Raw genomic sequence first — 19563 nt, 5'->3', positions numbered from 1 at the left:
TTACACCTCTAAATATTATAGTTTTTTTTTGTGTTTTGTATCTGTATTTTGTATGTAATTCGACATTAAGAGACCATAATTGTGACGTCCCACGGTCAAAGGTACCTTATGGCGGGTATGGAGTTATGCATACCCCAGTAATCTAAAATAAATAAGCTATCGATAACACAAAAGATCAACCTTCTAGGTTGCGTAGTTACAGAGATATGATTTTTTGAAAATAATGTTGTGAAATGAGCAACTTTACGATAGAGAAGTTTTAAGTTTAGCCGCCTAAAAAACTATGTTCCTGAAGTAAGTTACATAGTTGACTACAAATAATAATGCCTTATATATCTGAGATTAAAAAAATATTGCGACTTGTTCTGTAATGCAAATAGAAACTTTTGATATCGACTGATTTATGTGTATACTAACTAACCAATCTCTTGAAAATAAAGTTTTATTTCATTTTCACGATTGATTGCAATGAGCTCTCAAGATTTAAATTTTATCTATTAGAAAACGACACTGACAGACAGTTTAAGCAAAAAACAATACCGATTTAGAGGTGAAAATGTATTTTCTGACTTTTTCATATAAAATCACAAAATTGAATATTTTTACTTTTAATGTGACACACAATCAATTTTTCTGAGCACATATGAAAGAAATTCTGTCATTCAAATGAAATAAATCCTAAAACCCCAACTAAATACTATATTTAACCCCTTATGCCACTTTAAACTTACATAACAATAACAGTATTTGCTCCATACATTTACGAAAAGGTACCTTATGGAAATAAATCTAATAATACATCACTACAAAATATCAATCATATTATAGTTTATCTTTTATGAATAGAAAATATTAATTTACATTAAACTGCCCCCAATTTAATTAGTTCTTCGTCATAATAATCTTAAAAAAGACCAATAATTTGTATGTAATGAAAAGGTACCTTGTGGTCAAGTTACATGATGAGGCATGATGATGATGGAACAGTTAGGATAAACTAATAATATTTTGGGGTTAAGATGGTATAAATCGTCTATTTCTTATCAATAATATATTTCGGTTGCTATTGAAGATAAGCGGCATTGAGGTTCAATGACCTCAGATATTCCATAAGGTAATGCGTCGGGTATTGGCATTTTTCAGCAAACCAATGGCTGATTTACTGCATGCGACCAAACCAAATGAAGATTATTCTAGTTAAGAAAGACTTGACGAGAGTAACTTTGGTATAATAGCAGTCTACTTGGATTTGTGATGTCGGTCTATGTACGGTTATAATATTTGCGAGGCGCCCCAACCAGAACTGAAATTATCAAATTAGTTTTGCAGAATGCTAATACAGTTCTCTACCAAACTTCTTTTCCCGTATTGACTAGTTTTTTTGGGAATTTTCAATCTTTTTTCCATAAGGTACCTTTTCTACTAAACTCTGAGACGACATTACTAGGCTTATAACTAACTTATAACAAAAATAAAAACAGGTAAACAAACGTTAGGCATTAAGGTTTCAGATCACACAATAAAAAAAAATTGAGCATTTTTTCACCTCTTTACAAAACATTTAATATCTCCGAAACTAGAAACCCTCATAAGGTACCTTTTCCCGTGGAACGTCACATATACATCTCTTAGTAATTGTAATACGTTAGATTGAATTGTTATTTTTGCTTGTATGTAAATTCAATGTTGACGTGTAAAAGTGCCCTTGTGGCCTATTTGCTGAATAAATGTTGATGTTTGATGATGTTTGATGTTTCTGCATAGGGGGCGCCACTACCACTATCCATCACGCTCTGGGGGTCTACCGCGATATAATAAAATCGAAATTTCGTTACCTATCTAATTGCTCTATCACTCTTGCATATTCGAGCGATAAAGAGGCAGCTCAAGCAGGCAAGCTCATTTCCCGGTAGGCCCTTGTTAACAAACCGTCTTGATGAATCAATGGCATTATTTTATTGTCTGTGAAAACTTGTCAAAAAACAGTTTAAGGCACAGTATGTATAAGTTACTCTATGGTTTACTAGCTAGCTTAGTGCTGCACTCTGTCGGCAGAACATTGCAGTAATATCTCCTGTTCAATTGCCTATTTTCGCGGAAACGTTCGTATTTGTCATGCTACTTCAGTCAACCTCAGTACTTATTGTACCGAGACTGACTGAAATAGCAAGACACGTTCGTACTTTTCCGTGAAAATACGATGGAAAATAATTTCGCATTACTTCTGTACTGTACTGCCGACTTGGTATTTAGTATTTACCCCCTTATCCTAAAACTTTACAACTTTTACAAGCCTCAATTAGTTAATTCATGTAATTTTTATGTTTACAGAATCAACGTTTGTAATTCCTACACATTTAAACTAAACTAAACCCTGTGCCGACACTCACAGCTCGGTCATAAAACTGCGGCGCGCAAAGAAGATTCACGGTTCGTGCGCGGTTATAAGTTTCAATTTTGCTGCAGGCGGCAAGTATAGGTATAATTTTATACCTAACCCTGACTTTAGTGAAGGAGTGAATTTTCTGTACCGTAGTACTATTAGTTATTCTGTGGTATTATCCCCTTCTAACATATATAAGTGAAAATGACAGACGGATAGTAGCTAATTGAGACTTGTAGTGCGTTTAATGAATAACGCCATAAGTATTCATTATTATGTATTTACTTGTCTTTGATGTTACTAATTTCGAGCTACACTAGACTAGCAAAATACGTTACCTATATCCTAAAGCCTCAAAGGAATACTTTTTAAATAAACACAGTTACAAACTTACAGCGACAGTAGGTAGTAGACAAAGAGAGCCCGAAAATGGTACACGATTAAACGAAACTACTAGGTATAATTAGTTTGCTAACTGTATTACTAGATCCTGGCGTCTGGCAGCTGATCGTCAGTGGAAGTCAGTGTGAAAGGCCTGCAAAACGTTACAGGGGAAAACAGAATGTCAAAGTACGTAAATAGGTGGTAACGAAGAAGTCATTGCAGAGTGTCATAGTATATAAAATTCTATGTAATAACTCAAGGTGTAATGTCATATGCAATAAAGTTATGAGTATGAGTCTCATTATCATACAACATTTTTCGAGACTAACTAATGATAATATCTTTACTATTTCACCTATAATTTTATTGAACATATAATGCAGTTATTAATATAAATTACTAAAAGACATAAACAGGAATATAAAACTAAAACTAACTACAATTAAATTAACTAAAACTAAAAATTACTATTTCATATCTAGTGAATCTCTAATTCATTTCCCGAATCGCGCCGTAGCTCTCCCGTCTTTATTAACAACATATCTAAGATCTCGAAGACAATAAACGTTATCACTTCGACTTTGACTTTCACTTTGATATTCATGCCACGAAATTTGAGGCAATTTGAGATAGGTTTCAGATAAATACAAGCACCAGTGTGAAGCGCTGAAGTTTGTCTGGAAAAACAGTTTTGATGTTAGACAGGGTGACTTTAGTTACGTAATCTAAGAAGTGCGGGGAAAAACAAAACTATTATAGTACATTAATGTTTAAACATTTATCTTTTTGGGGTTCCTTATTAGAATGATAAAATGGAACTGTCCGTTTGTGTGTCTGTCACATCTAACTCGCGCTGGACAGGGCCGTGCCCGGGCCGAGGCATCCGACATGTCTTTTTCTATGACGGCTGATCAGTGATCACGTGGTGCCTTCCATAGAAAAAGTTCCGGAATCTCCGGCCCGGTCACGGTTAGGGCTTGCAATCCGGATATCCGGATAACCGTTTTATCCGGATATCCGTCCAATTTACTATCCGGATTTAGATGAGGTTGATATCCGGATAAAACGAATAATTCGAATACCATTTATGACAAAAATATCATTCCAATTTTTAAGAAAACTATTTATAAACGTTGAAAATTATAACGTAAACGATGTCGGTTGATTTATTTATTTATATGGATACATTTTTACGGAATAAAAACTGTTTAAGTGTTTCTCCTTGATTGCCGACTACTCCTTTATTTTTTTTTAATATTTGGGAACAATCTTATGCAGATCGACCTAGCTCCATAAAACGTAAAAAGTAACTTTGAACAGTGGCGGATTTCCCATAAGGCACAGTAGGCCCGGGCCTAGGGCGGCAAGATATCAGGGGCGGCAAATTGTGACAAAAAAATTCGCTGATGATAACAAAAAATAACTCAAAATTAGGCCAGGCAACGAATTCTCAAAAAAAGGTACCTAATTACCTATAGAGGGAAATGCAAGAAACACAATTTTTGACTTCGTACCTAACTTTATTTGGACTATCTAGGAGGTGAACATATCAAAAGTCCCCGGCCGTAGTCCTTGAGCCGGGGGAAGAAAGGGGTTTGAAGGTCACATTTTTCGGTTTTTCGCTTATATCTCGAAAACTATGCGTTCTAACGACATGATCATTACTTATACAAAATGAAAGCGGGTAAAATTTGCTACAAGCTACAAGTTTTTTGATATCTTGAGGGCCCTCCACACTTGTGCGCGAATCGCGGCGCGAAGCCGCGAACGCGAGTGTGGCGTCGATTTCACAGACTGTTGACGCCTTCGCGCCTTGTTCCCCGTTTTTAGGGTTCCGTACCTCAAAAGGAAAAAACGGAACCATTATAGGATCACTCGTGCGTCTGGCTGTCCGTCTGTCACAGCCTATTTTCTCCGAAACTACTGGACCAATTGAGTTGAAATTTGGCACACATATGTATGTTTGTGACACAAAGATGGACGTGTAACGTAAATAAATGAATTTTAAATATAGAAGCCATTTTTGGGGGGTAAATGAGAAAATTAAAAATTAAAGTTTTTCAAACTATATCGTGTTACATATCAAATCAAAGAGCTCATTGTAAGAATCTCAAATATATTTTTTTTTCATAATATTAGGATAAATAGTTTAAAAGTTATTCAAGAAAATAGGCAAAAAATTACCATTCGGGAGGGGAATGGTCATTTTTTGCCTATTTTAGCCCTTATTTCCGAAACTACTGGGTCTAAATACCTACTAATTTGTTCTTTAAACTTCTCTGCAATTCTCTGGAAGCCAAAAGAAGGAAAAAAAATTATATGAGTGTTTATAGGTATAGCAAAAAAATGTTTTATTTTTGTTTCTTTTTTAGATTTTTTGAATGTTTTTGTAGGTACATTAAAAGTCAATGCTATTGGTAAAACTGTCACTTAAAATAAATAGGTAAGTATTTGCTTTTTTTTCGCAAAACCTATGTTCCCATGATCATATCACAAGGACGTATAAATCATAAATTATTTATTTGCGTGCATAGGGTCAGATTACAGTTGTTATATATACATAAAGTTCCTCCTAATTCAACCGTCCACAAACAGCATGCAAATATTTGTAGTATTTCTTAAGCTAAGTATTTATTACATTATATACATTATAGTTTCTGAGATATACCTATTAAGCGGAAAACCGAAAATGTGACCTTCAAACCAAACTCCCCTACCCCCGCTCAAGGGGACTTTTGATATGTTCACCTCCTAAAGAGTCCAAATAAAGTTACTAAGTTAAAAATGTCTCCCAAGCATTTCCCTCTATACTTTTTCGTTGCCTGACTTAAATGTAGTCAATATGATGGGTGATGCTCAGAGAGGGGCGGCTACAAGGCCTGGGGCCTAGGGCGGCAAAGACTGCAAATCCGCCACTGACTTTGAATGTACTTGTACCGTGTTCCTGTCAAACGCGCTGAGCTGCATTATTGTTAGCGTCTGAGTACATTATTAATAAAGTGCGAAAAGAACTAAAATGGGTTCAACGGAGGACTTTGGTTGATATTGAACTTTCGAGCGAGATGTAGTAGCTGTTTAGCAGATATGATAAGAGAGTTTTAGCATTCTGCATTTGAATAAATCTGTAAACCTTGATTGACCTTAAATGTAATATCTGAACAAGAAGAGACTGTCACAACAGTTAGAAGACGTATTCGATTTTCGAAATACCATCAAAACCACGGCCAGTACCATATGTCAATGAGACGCCGTAAAATCTTAATGAGATAATAAATGTCTTAAACCATTAATCATACCTTAAGATAAGATTCCAATTTGCCAAAACACTAAAATTTAATTAATCGAAATGAAACATAATTCTCAATTTTAATCCTTTCTTAAGGTAAATGGTATTCATTTTGTTTTGTAAAATTTCTTAACTGAAGAAGAGTTTGACTAGAATTAATTCATGGTTGTAAAATTTACATGAAATAACGCCAAATTTATTGTGATCATCTGAAGTCACTTAACAAATGAATTTCGCAGTGCATGCTGCCAATATTAAGCGGAGGGTTGAAGTATCTCCATAAACTATAAATTGTTACAAATATAGTTTGACTCAGCCGATTCCGTTTGCAAAACTGAAGCAAATAATACCGTTCTCATAAATAAAATTTGCCGAAGGTTGATTGTCACAGTCAACTAAATCAGTCAAATATTTAGTCTAGGCTTCAGTGAAATATTTTTCCTAGTCAAATTCGGACAGTAAAATTTCGACGAAAAGGTAGAATTCCTAAAAATACCTTAATAACACTTGCAGTTACGCAACCTTATTATACGTAAAATTTTAGTCTATTAAACTTTTTGTAAAGTTCATGTGAGTTTTGTTAAATAAAAGCAAGTATTCGAATTATCCGTTTTATCCGGATATGCGGATAGTAAAATAATTAATATTCGAAATATCCGGATACAAAAAATGGGCGGATATTGCAAGCTCTAGTCACGGCCCGGTCTAACGTGAGGCATCATTTAATTGTTACTTATATTAAAATTTGAAAGGGTAGTTCTAAAAACTTTTTACAGTAAAAAAAGTTAGGGAGGAAAATGTACAAAAAAGGAAACGCGTCCCACTCATATTTGATCGACCTTTTCTTAGGCTTAAAAAGTTATGTTCATAATTTATTTTAAGTAAAATAATGAAATCATTTAAATTAATTAGTGCACGCTAGCCTAAAAAAGTGTTGTTTTATAAGTGTATCTCATGTAAGTGAATTTTGTAAATTCTTAATGAGATAATAAATGTCTTAAACCATTAATCATACCTTAAGATAAGATTCCAATTTGCCAAAACACTAAAATTTAATTAATCGAAAAGAAACATAATTCTCAATTTTAATCCTTTCTTAAGGTAAATGGTATTCATTTTGATAACAATCCATTACCTATAGCCCTATAGTTATATGTAGATAGATTAAGGGGCTTACAAAATAATTTGAATAATGGATATTAAAGTCAGTCTTAATACTAAGAATTAGGGTAATTAATAATAAACGATAGCAATACAGTCATTGTGAATATTCACTTTCATGCTATAATATTTTGCATAATTTATGCTAGCAAAATATTTTGCCAACCGAATCTGAAGGGCACCTCACTCATAGGTATACATATTTACTTTCTATAAACTCCCCGTCTAGACTAGATTAGAGAGGATAAGTAAGGGGTAATATAAGAGTATGTATTATGTAATTATGTGTGTACATAATTGTAAGTTGTTCCATGTCGAAATGTTACTATCATTATCCCACTGCTTACTGTGTTTCCAAACTAATTTGTGTAGGATCGTTCCTTTTTTTAGGTTCCTTATAGGATCACTCGTGCGTCTGTCTGTCTGTCTGTCTGTCCGTCTGTCACAGCCCATTTTCTCCAAAAATACTGCACCAATGAAGTTGAAATTTGGTACACATATGTAAATTCGTGACCCAAAGACGGACATCTTACGTAAACAAATGAATTTTAAACATGGAGGCCACTTTTGGGGGGTAAATGAGAAAATTAAAAAATAACATTTTTTAAACTATATCGTGTTACATATCAAATGAAAGAGCTCATTTTGAGATTCCCAAATATATTTTTTTATATTTTAAAATAAATAGTTTAGAAGTTATTTAAGAAAATAGCTAAAAAATTACCATTCCCTCCCTTTATCTCCGAAACTACTAGGTGTAAAATTTTGAAATAAAAATACAAAATAGTTCTTTACGTATAGATGACAGGAAAACCTATTAGAAATATGCAGTCAAGCGTGAGTCGGACTAATTACTTAGTTTTTGATCCGACCCCTACGGGTTATTTAAAAGCAATTCACTCGCGTTTCACATATAAAAAATACATTGTTAAAAATTGGGTAATGTACTAACGGAACCCTTGGAACGCGAGTCCGACTCGCACTTGGCCGGTTTTTTATTAGCTAAAGTCATTCCTCTACATATACAAGTACTTGCCCCAGAGTATACTTCAAAACTTGAAACAATACAACATTAAACCGGCTATATTACATACCATTCCCAACTCCAAAACTGTAATAAAGCTATCTCAATTACATAAACCCGTGCAAAATACTTCAAATTCGCTATTCAAACAATGCTTCAGTGGACCGGTTGGAAAATGGGACAATCAGGCCCGTTCGGATTTCGAGATAATCACAAGATCTTGAGACGATTTAAAGATCAACTAGATCTACATTAGATATCGAATAGATGTGACTTGGATATCTAAGTCATAACTTGTCGAAATCGTTCAAGAGGACCTCCAGAATCGCGGAAACGTCAAATTTGACATATCTATCTTACAAATATCTTTAAATTATCCGTATCGTAACTTGTTGAAGTCTAGTAGAAATCTAATTCATTTTCCGAATCGAGCCGAATCTCGGTAAGGCCTAGGTGACAATGTGGCATTGGGCGGCACGAGTGTAGGGATGTGCTATACCGGCAAAAACATTTTAATTTTTGAATTTTCTTGCGTTTCCTTAATTCTAAAAAAGCTTAAACTCATTGAACCACCCCAATTTAACTAATAATTGTATATTTTTTCTCCAAAAATAAATACGTCTTTATCAGGCGGGCCGTAAGCTTGTTTGCCATCAATGTGGTATAAAAAAAACTTAGTCATTGTTGCCACGTATTATTGCATATAATTAATTTCTATGTCATATGCCCGTGGACATTGGATTAAAAGTAAAATGTAGGTACATACATACTAATTATTTATTTATTTCAATTGAATTAATTGATAAAAAGGATTCATAAATAAAAACACAGATTACATTCTGAAATTACTAAATAATTATAAATTAAATTAAGTATCTTAACAAATCGATTTAAAAAGAAACAATTTATATGAAGCAATAAAACACAACATATATATAAATATAATAAATAATAAATATTATAGGGACATTCTTACACAAATTGACTAAGCCCCACGGTAAGCTCAAGATGGCTTGTGTTGTGGGTACTCAGACAACGATATATATAATATATAAATACTTAAATACATAGAAAACAACCATGACTCAGGAACAAATATCTGTATCATCGTACAAATAAATGCCCTTACCAGGATTCGAACCCGGGACCATCGGCTTCATAGGCAGGGTCACTACCCACTAGGCCAGACCGGTCGTCGTTGTAAGTATATATGTTCGTTGTAAGTAATCAACTTTCTTTTACCCCTTAACTACGTTTGTTATATTACAAAAATAGAATTAATTTTCACGGCAACGCAGAAATAGTCGTAAACATACATCCCGGAAATACAATCGGGGAAATTCCCAAGGCACATCACTGGCCGCGAGCCGAGAGTTGACCCGCCGTGACGTAATTTCTTCCCGCAACCCTTATTACGAACACGACTTTCAAAAGGTTAATTAAATCTATAATTAAAAGTCGTTATTCTTTCTGCGTTTGACATATTTTTTAAGTCTTAGAAATAACATTCGGTTAAAATTTAAAAATTACCTAGTACTCAGGATTTTCAGCGCGGGGCGGGCGGGGGACCTGCGCGGTGGCTCCGGCAGTAAGCGCCTACCGCCCGTACTGAGCGCACGTCGCGAGTGTGTCCCGCAGCCTACTCTCCCGTACAATACAACCGTGCAAAGTGCAGTGATAGTGCGTTTTGGATGCCATGTGATAAAAACAAACAGTTTTTCTAACTGTGTAACTAGGAGTTTGCGTGATTGGGAACCAATTAGGTTGGTATTATGTTAGGGCCCTGTTTTGTAGGGTCGGTGACTGGTACCGGACCCGGGGCGCCGGAAGTGGCTCGAGATGTCACGTGAGATTAACACTTAAGTGTGCCTGTTTTATAGGTTTTCTGCGAGCTGCATATCTTTAAGGGTTTTGGAAAACGTGTGTGTGACGATTTTAAGTAAAATGTGCCTGCTATGCTTCGAAATTTAATTTAAATTTTAAATATAGGTAGGTACCTATATTTTGGTAGGTATGTTGATATGGGCATTTTCACTTAAAAGTGTACCATTTACTTTTTTTCGAAAATCCATCAACTTTTGGATTATTTATAGTCAGGATCAAAAGGAAAAAAATGACCCAAAAAAATGTCAGTTTTGTAACGCATTTTCACATACTTTTTGTATGGACTGTTACAAAACTGACACCCAAAATTTGTATGAACAACTGGGGACATTTTATTTCTTTGTCTCATTCAATAGTACTCGTGATCCTGAGTCTAAATAACCCAACATTTGATGGTTTTACGAAAAAAAAGTTAATGGTACCATTGTTTCTGAAAACCCCCTTAAATTCTAAAGTTAGGTATTATATTGTGGTAGGTATGTTGATATATACGTCGATTTATAGTAAACGATGATAGGGTGCTATATGTTGTAAGGTGTATTCGGGTATTACCGAATGTCGGATAATTCCGAAATTCAGATGAAAATCACCCTTAATTCCATCATAATAAAAGTCTCTTTCGGAATTATCCGACAGTTTTCGACATTCGGAATTACCCGAGTAAACCTTATATGAGGTTGTGATACTATACAGTTTTTATTCACATATAACAACTGTTGGAGCACATTAACCCACTGAGCACAGTAGGCACATTTTCCGGTAATAAAAAGAAATTAAGGATAGTCAATAAAATGCTATTGTCAAAAAATCATTCTTATTAACAATTAACAATGCGGTACTTTTCAAAAGCTTTGCATGAAAACGTCACACGTGTGAAAGATTTTCAGGATTTTGTTTATTGTTTCAGGACTTATGTGATTTTGATGTGATGTACAGATATTTATGCGTGTCGATACATAATAAAATTGCATGCGCTGGTGGCCTAGCGGTAAGAGCGTGCGATTTTCAATCCGGAGGTCGCGGGTTTCAAGTTCCAACCCCGGCTCGTACCAAATGTGTTTTTCGGAACTTATATATGAAATATCATTTGATATTTACTAGTTGCTTTTCGGTGAAGGAAAACATCGTGAGGAAACCGGACCCCAATAAGGCCTAGTTTCCTCTGGGTTGGAAGGTCAGATGGCAGACGCTTTCGTAAAAACTAGTGCCTACGTCAATTCTTGGGATTAGTTGTCAAGCGGACCCCAGGCTCCCATGAGCCGTGGCAAAATGCCGGGATAACGTGAGGTAGATGAAGAATTTAACTAGGTAGGTACGACAAAAAGTAATTCATGTATCGTATTTGCGAGGAAGAAGAATAATTTAACTAAGTACCTACGACAAAAATTAATTCATTCATCATCATCATTCAGCCTAAATACGTCCCACTGCTGGGCACAGGCCTCCTCTCACTCGCAGGAGGGCTTGGGCTATAGTCCCCACGCTGGCCCAATGCGGATTGGGGACTTCACATACACCTTTGAATTTCTTCGCGGATGTATGCAGGTTTCCACACGATGTTTTCCTTCACCGAAAAGCAAGTGGTAAATATCAAATGATTATGATGAAATTAATTCATTACTCAATCAAATTTGTGTATGAAACTATGCATCAACAATTGTCATTATCATAATCATAATATCAAACGAAAGGGTGCTTGAGATTGCTCAGCTGCCCAGCCTCTTTGCGCTGCTAAAGCAGAGACGCTTACGTTGGCTGGGGCATGTGCATCGTATGCAACCTACTCGTTTACCGCGGCGTGTTTTGCTTGGTGCCATAGCTGATGCCAAGAGAAGCGTAGGTCGGCCAATGTTACGACATAAAGATTGCGCCAAACGAGACATGCACGCCTTCAACATCCCGGTTGACAATTGGGAGAAACATGCCGAGGACAGAGTCAAGTGGCGCAAACTGGTATTTGACGGGCGTAAAATTCACGACGACGCTTGGTTTAAGACACTCGCAAGTAAGCGAGCCAAGCGTCATCAGCCCGACACCTGCTCGCCACGGGCACATTACTCCTGCCAGGCCTGTGGTCGTGTTTGCCGCTCCCGTATTGGCTTACACAGCCACGAAAAACGTTGTCTCCCTACCTGACTGACACTGCTTGTATAGTCTGTAATAGACTCGAAGGCCAATGATGATGAATCATAATATCGTTTATTGTATACACTCCATGGTTTTATTATATTTGCCTTAATTAACATAATTATGCCAAAACTAAGTTGAGTTGGTTACAGTGTACAATTATTTGTATAATCGACTTAAGAATAGATTTTTTTTTAATCTCAAACCTCTACTTTTAGGAACTTAGGTTTCGAAATAATAGTTATTTAAATTGTAATACGTATTCTTCCTCGCGTTATCCCGGCATTTATAAAAAAAATGAAAATATTTATTTTCAGCCAACTACTGGCCCATAGATAGATACCTTAAAACTAGCATAAATATTGTTATAAAATATAGCTTAAAACTAAAAACAAATTATGCGACGCATTTCGCAACCCCGCAGTGTAAGGCTGGCGTCCACTAGACTCGCCGAGGCGAATCGAATCGAATCGCAATAATTCGCCTCCTATATTTTCTATGCAACTGCGTCCATTGACGAATAGCCGCGGCGCGCCGATTCGACTCTCCGCGCGTATTGCTCGTCAGGCGAATTTCTGCGGCTACGCGTTTCGACGCGACTCGGCGAGTCTAGTGGACGCCAGCCGAAGCCGGCCGCGGAACCGCCGGAACTTGACACTCTTCGGCCAAAATTCAACGTTCCACCTGTTTCAAGGCACAATCTCCGTCCTCGTAAACTACCCTTACTCAACCTCCCAAACACCAGTACCAAGTCGAATTCCCACTCACCTCTCTACCGAGCTCTAAAGCTTATTAACGCCATATTGACCCAAGACGATTCATTGGACTTATTTTCGACTCCTGAACCGAGATTCTTAGCCGCAGCCGGGCGCTACCTCGAGGCTATAGTCGCCCCGAGCACCATTAGTACTGATTAGATAATAATATTATTTAAGTTATGACATACTGTTTTTTTTTTGTAAATAATTTATTAATTATTATAGTTATGTATAATTCAATTTAATGCTTATATTCCTATGTGTCATGTTTGGTGTATACTGTAAGTGACATTATAATAAATAAAATAAAATTAAATAAAAACTCCTCCTTGGTAAAGGTCGCTAATGTTGATTTATACCACGGCTCATGGAAGCCGGCTCACGGCTAGACGAACAAAGCTTTCATGATTTCATGGAACTTCCCTTGCCTCAACAAACACGTATTGTGTCAAGATCAGACAATACCAAGCTATATATATTATAATAAGTCTACCATTAATAGGCACAAAGAACCAATAATAACCTAATTTAACATTACCTAAATAAATGTCCATTTGCCTCAAGTACCTATACGGAAGAAGGTATATCATTATACCGTATTGCTATTAATTGTCTATTAACTAAGAGTATAATTAAATTGCTATCGACTTTTTTTATTTATGAGCTTACGTAAGCTACAAAAAGCGGCCAAGTGCGAGTCGGACTCGCCCATGAAGGGTTCCGTAGCAGCAAGTAACATAATAAGATTGCGGTTTACGATTTATGACGTATTAAAAAAAAACTACTTACTAGATCTCGTTCATACTAATTTTCGGTGGATGTTTGCATGGTAATGTACATCATATATTTTTTTAGTTTTATCATTCTTTTATTTTAGAAGTTACACCCAAGTAACATTTTAGTCCTATAATTTTAGTTTTTATCGCTAAAACCTTGTATAGACGTCGTATTAAGGTTTCAGAGGTGACCACCTGTCGTATAAAAGCGTTTGGCAACACCTTTTTGCTCTATAGGCTTATACAGCTAATATATTCTATAAGCAATTGATGTAAAGGTTTACTTCATCATTTTATAGGGCCGTTATAGGCGTGTACTATAACAGGTTCAAATATAACCACTATAGAGCAATATTACTGTATAATAGTATTTGGAATCACTTTTATGCAACTAATTTGCGCTATTAAGGTTCCCTGCAAGCCACTATAGTTTTGTGTTTTAACAGTGACAAAAAACCCAACTATACAACGATTTTAGGATATAGTGGCTTTAAAGATCACTGCTATAGTACATAATACTTTAGTAGTTTGCGCTATTAAGGTTCCCTGCAAGCCGCTATAGTTTTGTGTTTTTACAGTGACAAAAACCCAACTATACAACGATTTCAGGATATAGTGGCTTTAGAGATCACTGCTACAGTACATAATACTTTAGTAGTCATATGAACACTATTATAGAACTGTTTTGCTCTATAGTAGCGTTTTTGGGACATATATTTATAGAGTTAATAAGCGCTTTAGTAGTTTTTAAATCCCTATTATATCTCATAGCTGTAAACGTCACAATGACTCTTTTATATTACAAAACTGTTGTATAGTGGTTTTGTTTTTTCTTTTAAAAGACAACAGCGTTATAGCTGAGTTTTATAAGCCGAGTTAGATACATAAAGGTAGAAAACGACTACTTGTAAATGATAAATTTGATCTGTAACGGCTACTTATATCTTGCTTATATAAGTTCAGGCCTAAGCCACATAATGTGGTTCCGTACAATTTTTTTAATATTTATGAATTGATAAAAAAGACCCCAGTGATATTAGTTAGTGATTGTAGTTCAGATTTATCATCAATGATTTAATACAAGCATAAAATCGTGATGGTTTAGATATTTATCGGCATCCATTATTAGCACATTTTTTTACCAATCACACTAAAAAAGAAAACAACAGTAATGACTACATCCAAATTTAAAAAAATCCTATGTTTTTCTAAAGAGTTTGTATGTGCAACTGGGTCACAGCAAAATTCTTTTGGAACCCTAATTTTAATCATGATGGCGGTGAATATTTCGTCGTAAGTTCTATAGTTAGCCTATAAAAGCGTCGGATTTACTTCTTGGCTGTATAGTAGTAACTATGGTGAATGTCATAATATTTTATTAAATTATTTTATTAAAAACATAAATAAATCGAGGGGGCATTTAAAATTCCTCATTAATCTAATACTATTCTAACGGTAAAACTTCCGTCCCATATACTTTTTGCACTAAGGACCGAATTATTCGACATCTAACTGACGCATATTAATATTTAGTCTTTATTTATCACCATTTTACTTAGTACCATTTTTGTGAAGTAAACACACAACAAACCCACTCACAACAGTTGATGGAAAACTTGATAGCAAATTGCGTAGTAAAAGAAATATCAATTCTACTATAGTATAAAAAAGCACTATCATAGAGTTTCAAATACTACTATAGTATAAAACAAGCACTATAATGGAATCTCAAATGCTACAATAGTATAAATTAACACTATAATGGCGTTACTGACAACAAATTAGCACAAGAGTCATGCATTACATCACTTTTATAGACCTAAAACGTCACGACTGACACTGCTACAGGTCTACTATATCACTGAATGGCACATAAGATGCGCCATTTCGGCTTTATACAACCTTCCTAGGTCTTTTATATGACCTTAGGTGGTATTTAGGAAACGTTCTATCGACTACTATAGTACCACAAATTGTCACTTGGGCAGGGACGGGGGGGGGGGGATATTTTCCCACTTTGGAAGTGTCTCTCGTGCAAACTATTCAGTTTAGAAAAAAATGATATAAGAAACCTCAATATCATTTTTGAAGACCTATCCATAGATACCCCACACGAGTTTGATGAAAAAAAAAATCGAGTTTCAGTTCTAAGTAGGGAAACCCCCAAAATTTATTGTTTTTTTTTCTATTTTTGTGTGAAAATCTTAATGCGGTTCACAGAATACCACCACGTACCAAGTTTCAACAGACATGACGAATCCATAAGGGTTCCGGTTTTTGCCATTTGGCTACGGAACCCTAAAAACGTAAATAGAAACAGTTTTAACGTACATTGGTTATACTTATAAATAGATATGGATACATGTACATGAATTTCATATATATGTGCTTTCAACATATATATACTTACCTACAAATTACAGAATCAGTCGCAAGGGGTTCCATAAAACACTACACAACAACAGTCAATGTTTTGTTATTATTTGACATACGTGTATCTTCTTTTCAACTTTTTTTTAGTGTGTTATGTGCTGTAATTCATTTATTTCAAATTAAATCATGTCAATGCAGTACAAAATGTCAATAAAATTATATATACCGGGTGTGGCCTGTAATATGAGCAAAAAATTTAACTGTAGGCTGTACTCCTCATACTGACCAACATTTGTTCAGCGACTTTTAAAAATAACTTGTGGTTTGATTATTAATACGCTTTAAAGTTTATTCTAAGACGCAATGTATCGCGAATTTTGTTATGTTTAAGGCGTGACAAGCAACGTCAATCACAATGATATGGCGTGGCGATGGCGTCCATTGAAGATAATATTTATTTTGTATGAAAAATAGGGAGTCTAAATACTTCATAATTTTTAAAAGTTGTTGAACAATAGTGTCACCGTTTGAGGAGTACAATCTATGTTTTAATTATTTGCTCGTGTTACAGGCCACACCCGGTATAGCCTAGTTTTAGCTTTTTAACTGGGTTATCTATGTATTATTTATTAAGTATTCACATTATTGCCCATATCATCGCGTTTGAAAGATAAATCAATATTCCGAAGGCTGTCCTTACGTTGCACGTATTGCAATAAGACACGTTCTTTCCCCTTTGTATCATTTTTGATTAATGATTTTCAACACGCCTTCAGCTTTTATTAAACTTGCAATCTTCGTGTTTATGTAAATATTTTATTTGAGTAGGTACTTTTGCTAATATATGAACGAACAAGTACGAGTGAATAGCACGCGCGAATGATAGCAAAATGTCCATATGAAATTTACGGTGTTCGAATTCACGTCCTAATCTAATGATCTAGATTGGTCAGCGTAAAAAACTTATATATTAAAAGTGAAACTTACTGAGTGAATATTTAAATTTATAACGATTATTTAAACTTCATAGATTTAACAATATTTTTCTAATTACACAACCATATTAAATTTCAAAACTGTACCTATCTTGAACAGAAACATTGTACATACACATAGGTACATATTGAATATATGTAATAATAACTAACATTCTGTCACAATTGCCTTAGGAATATGTAATAGAAGCCGAACTAAATTAATTACGCAACCAAGATGAGTAGATATATGATTATAAACGTAATTTACTCAAACGATCACTACAATATCCATCTTATTATCAGGAGAGTAAGGTCGAGATTCCAAGTGATCATATTAATAAAGCTAAATAATTGTAAACACGCATGGTACGATTAGTTTAGCTTTCGTCACTATAATTATTTCTAGGGGCAACCAAGATTAATTAAATATTGTTAAGCGATATATTAGGGTATGTATTCATGTGCCTACGTCATTAATAAACCAACTGATAAAATTCATAATTTAAAATTAAAATAATATATCGGGTGGAAAAGAACGAGGGACTTTTATGCAAACGGATTCCCCGTTTGTTTAGGCTACGTACTTTAGTGTGAGCTTATTAATCACGTTAACATTTCTAACCGTTTTTGAGATCCAGTTTGTTAAACATTAGTGCAAAAATCTGTATGTTTTATATTAAAGGAAAAAATGGAAAAAATTTGCGCTTCCGGCAGGACTTGAACCCGCATCCTCCACAATCCGTGTGTTGCTCTTAACCAATTGAGCTACGGAGCGGAAATTTGGAATATCGCTCGCAGACGTATCTGCTTGTTAAAAAATTAATCTGTATGTTATCTGTTCACTATCAAGTAGATCCGATGAATGACGTGACATGTCATGTGTCAATTTAAAATGTAACTTTGTAGGGTTGTCACTGATATAGTTTTTAATCCATCTTTATGATTATAATAACTTGATTATAGATCTCTTAGATAACACTATCCTTTCAGCTCAGTCTCTAGATATCCAACCTGTATAATATAAATCCTAATGATTAGCAGTCTTCACACCTACATCTACAATTCGAGTTCAAGAGTGTAGTTTATAGTTTTATTTATTTGCCGTGATGATAAATTTACAAATTCTTACACAGTCTTTGATCTAAAAATGTCAAGTCTTCTTCTTCCTCGCGCTATCCCGGCATTTTGCCACGGCTCATGGGAGCCTGGGGTCCGCTTGACAACTAATCCCATGATTTGACATAAGCACTAGTTTTTACGAAAGCGACTGCCATCTGACCTTCCAACCCAGAGGGGAAACTAGGCCTTGTTGAGATTAGTCCGGTTTCCTCACGATGTTTTCCTTCACCGAAAAGCGGCTGACAAATATCAAATGATATTCCGTACATAAGTTCTGAAAAACTTATTGGTACGAGCTGGGGTTTGAACCTGCGACCTCCGGATTGAAAGTTGCACGCTCTTACCGCTAGGCCACCAGCGCTTTTTTCTGCAAATGTCAAGTCCTGCGAATCTGAAAATTTCAAGTGACTCTTTAAAATAAAGTTCTATATTCAATAAGTCCTACTTCGGGAAATATTGGCAGCGTCAACTTAACGAATCGGATCGAAAATTTCCAAACATTTTCATAAAGTTAAATACAAGTTCCTGCCGCCTACAGAATAATTCAATTAGGAACTTTGAGTGACAATGAGTGAAAGTTCCGAATTCACCTTGACGACCGACAGATAAAACGATTTCGAGCGAATTATTAACAAGCTATTGCTTTTAAGAATGCGTTGAGAGGTATTTTTTCGATCCATAAAGCATTATAAAAAAGTTTAGATAATTTTCTTGTATCCAATATAAAAAATTTCTTAACATTTTAGCTTAGAGTCCAGTCAAGCAAGCATTATTATTTCTTTAGACTGTTTACTCACTACTGTAGAGTAAATTTTATTCGATAACGTACGCGTTTGCTTTAAGTGTCATTTTGTATGGGATTTTGAGTTTCTAAACGTCCCGATTGGTGCGTTGTTCAATATCCCATATAAAAATAGACATAACGCAAACGTGAACGAACGTCACGCTGTCGAATGAAATTTAAGGTCGCATCAAGAAAAGTCTGCAGCGGATTTGATAGCCCAAGCAGTGTAAGTGTTATTTATACGTCATAATTTCATAGGAGTTTGACGTTTAAAATGACACTTGCACTGCGTGGGCTATCAAAATTCACGGTCTGACTCTACACTAGGGGTGCGGCTTACTACCATTAGTATTGACATTTCACTTGACAACTGGTTTACTTATTTATTAGAAGTTTCAAAATATTTTACAGTCTATATGGTGTTACTTTCCCGAACTAGTGCGGAAAAGAGCACTTTCCGTGCGTATGTCGAAAGTTTAAACTGTTTAAAGGGCCATAGGTATGTACCTACTTTAAAACGTCGTACG

General features: G+C 35.2%; 1 protein-coding gene and 1 long non-coding RNA gene across 4 annotated transcripts in view; one reads left to right on the top strand and one right to left on the bottom strand.

The window, feature by feature from the left end:
• Positions 1–854: 854 nt before the first annotated feature.
• The window catches only part of LOC134790236 (uncharacterized), a 140652-nt gene continuing 121943 nt past the window's right edge, over positions 855–19563 (bottom strand). The window contains exon 3 of the long non-coding RNA XR_010144169.1: positions 855–1372. This is a non-coding gene — a long non-coding RNA (uncharacterized LOC134790236). The remainder of the gene's footprint in view (positions 1373–19563) is intronic.
• The window catches only part of LOC134790200 (zwei Ig domain protein zig-8-like), a 673220-nt gene continuing 663419 nt past the window's right edge, over positions 9763–19563 (top strand). For all 3 annotated transcript variants that reach the window (XM_063761032.1, XM_063761031.1, XM_063761033.1), the window contains exon 1: positions 9763–10001. The gene's annotated coding sequence lies outside the window, so the exon portion shown is untranslated. The remainder of the gene's footprint in view (positions 10002–19563) is intronic.

Source organism: Cydia splendana, chromosome 4 (genome assembly GCF_910591565.1).
Source record: "Cydia splendana chromosome 4, ilCydSple1.2, whole genome shotgun sequence".
Taxonomy (NCBI): Eukaryota; Metazoa; Arthropoda; class Insecta; order Lepidoptera; family Tortricidae; genus Cydia; species Cydia splendana.
This window is presented reverse-complemented; position numbering and strand designations above follow the sequence as displayed.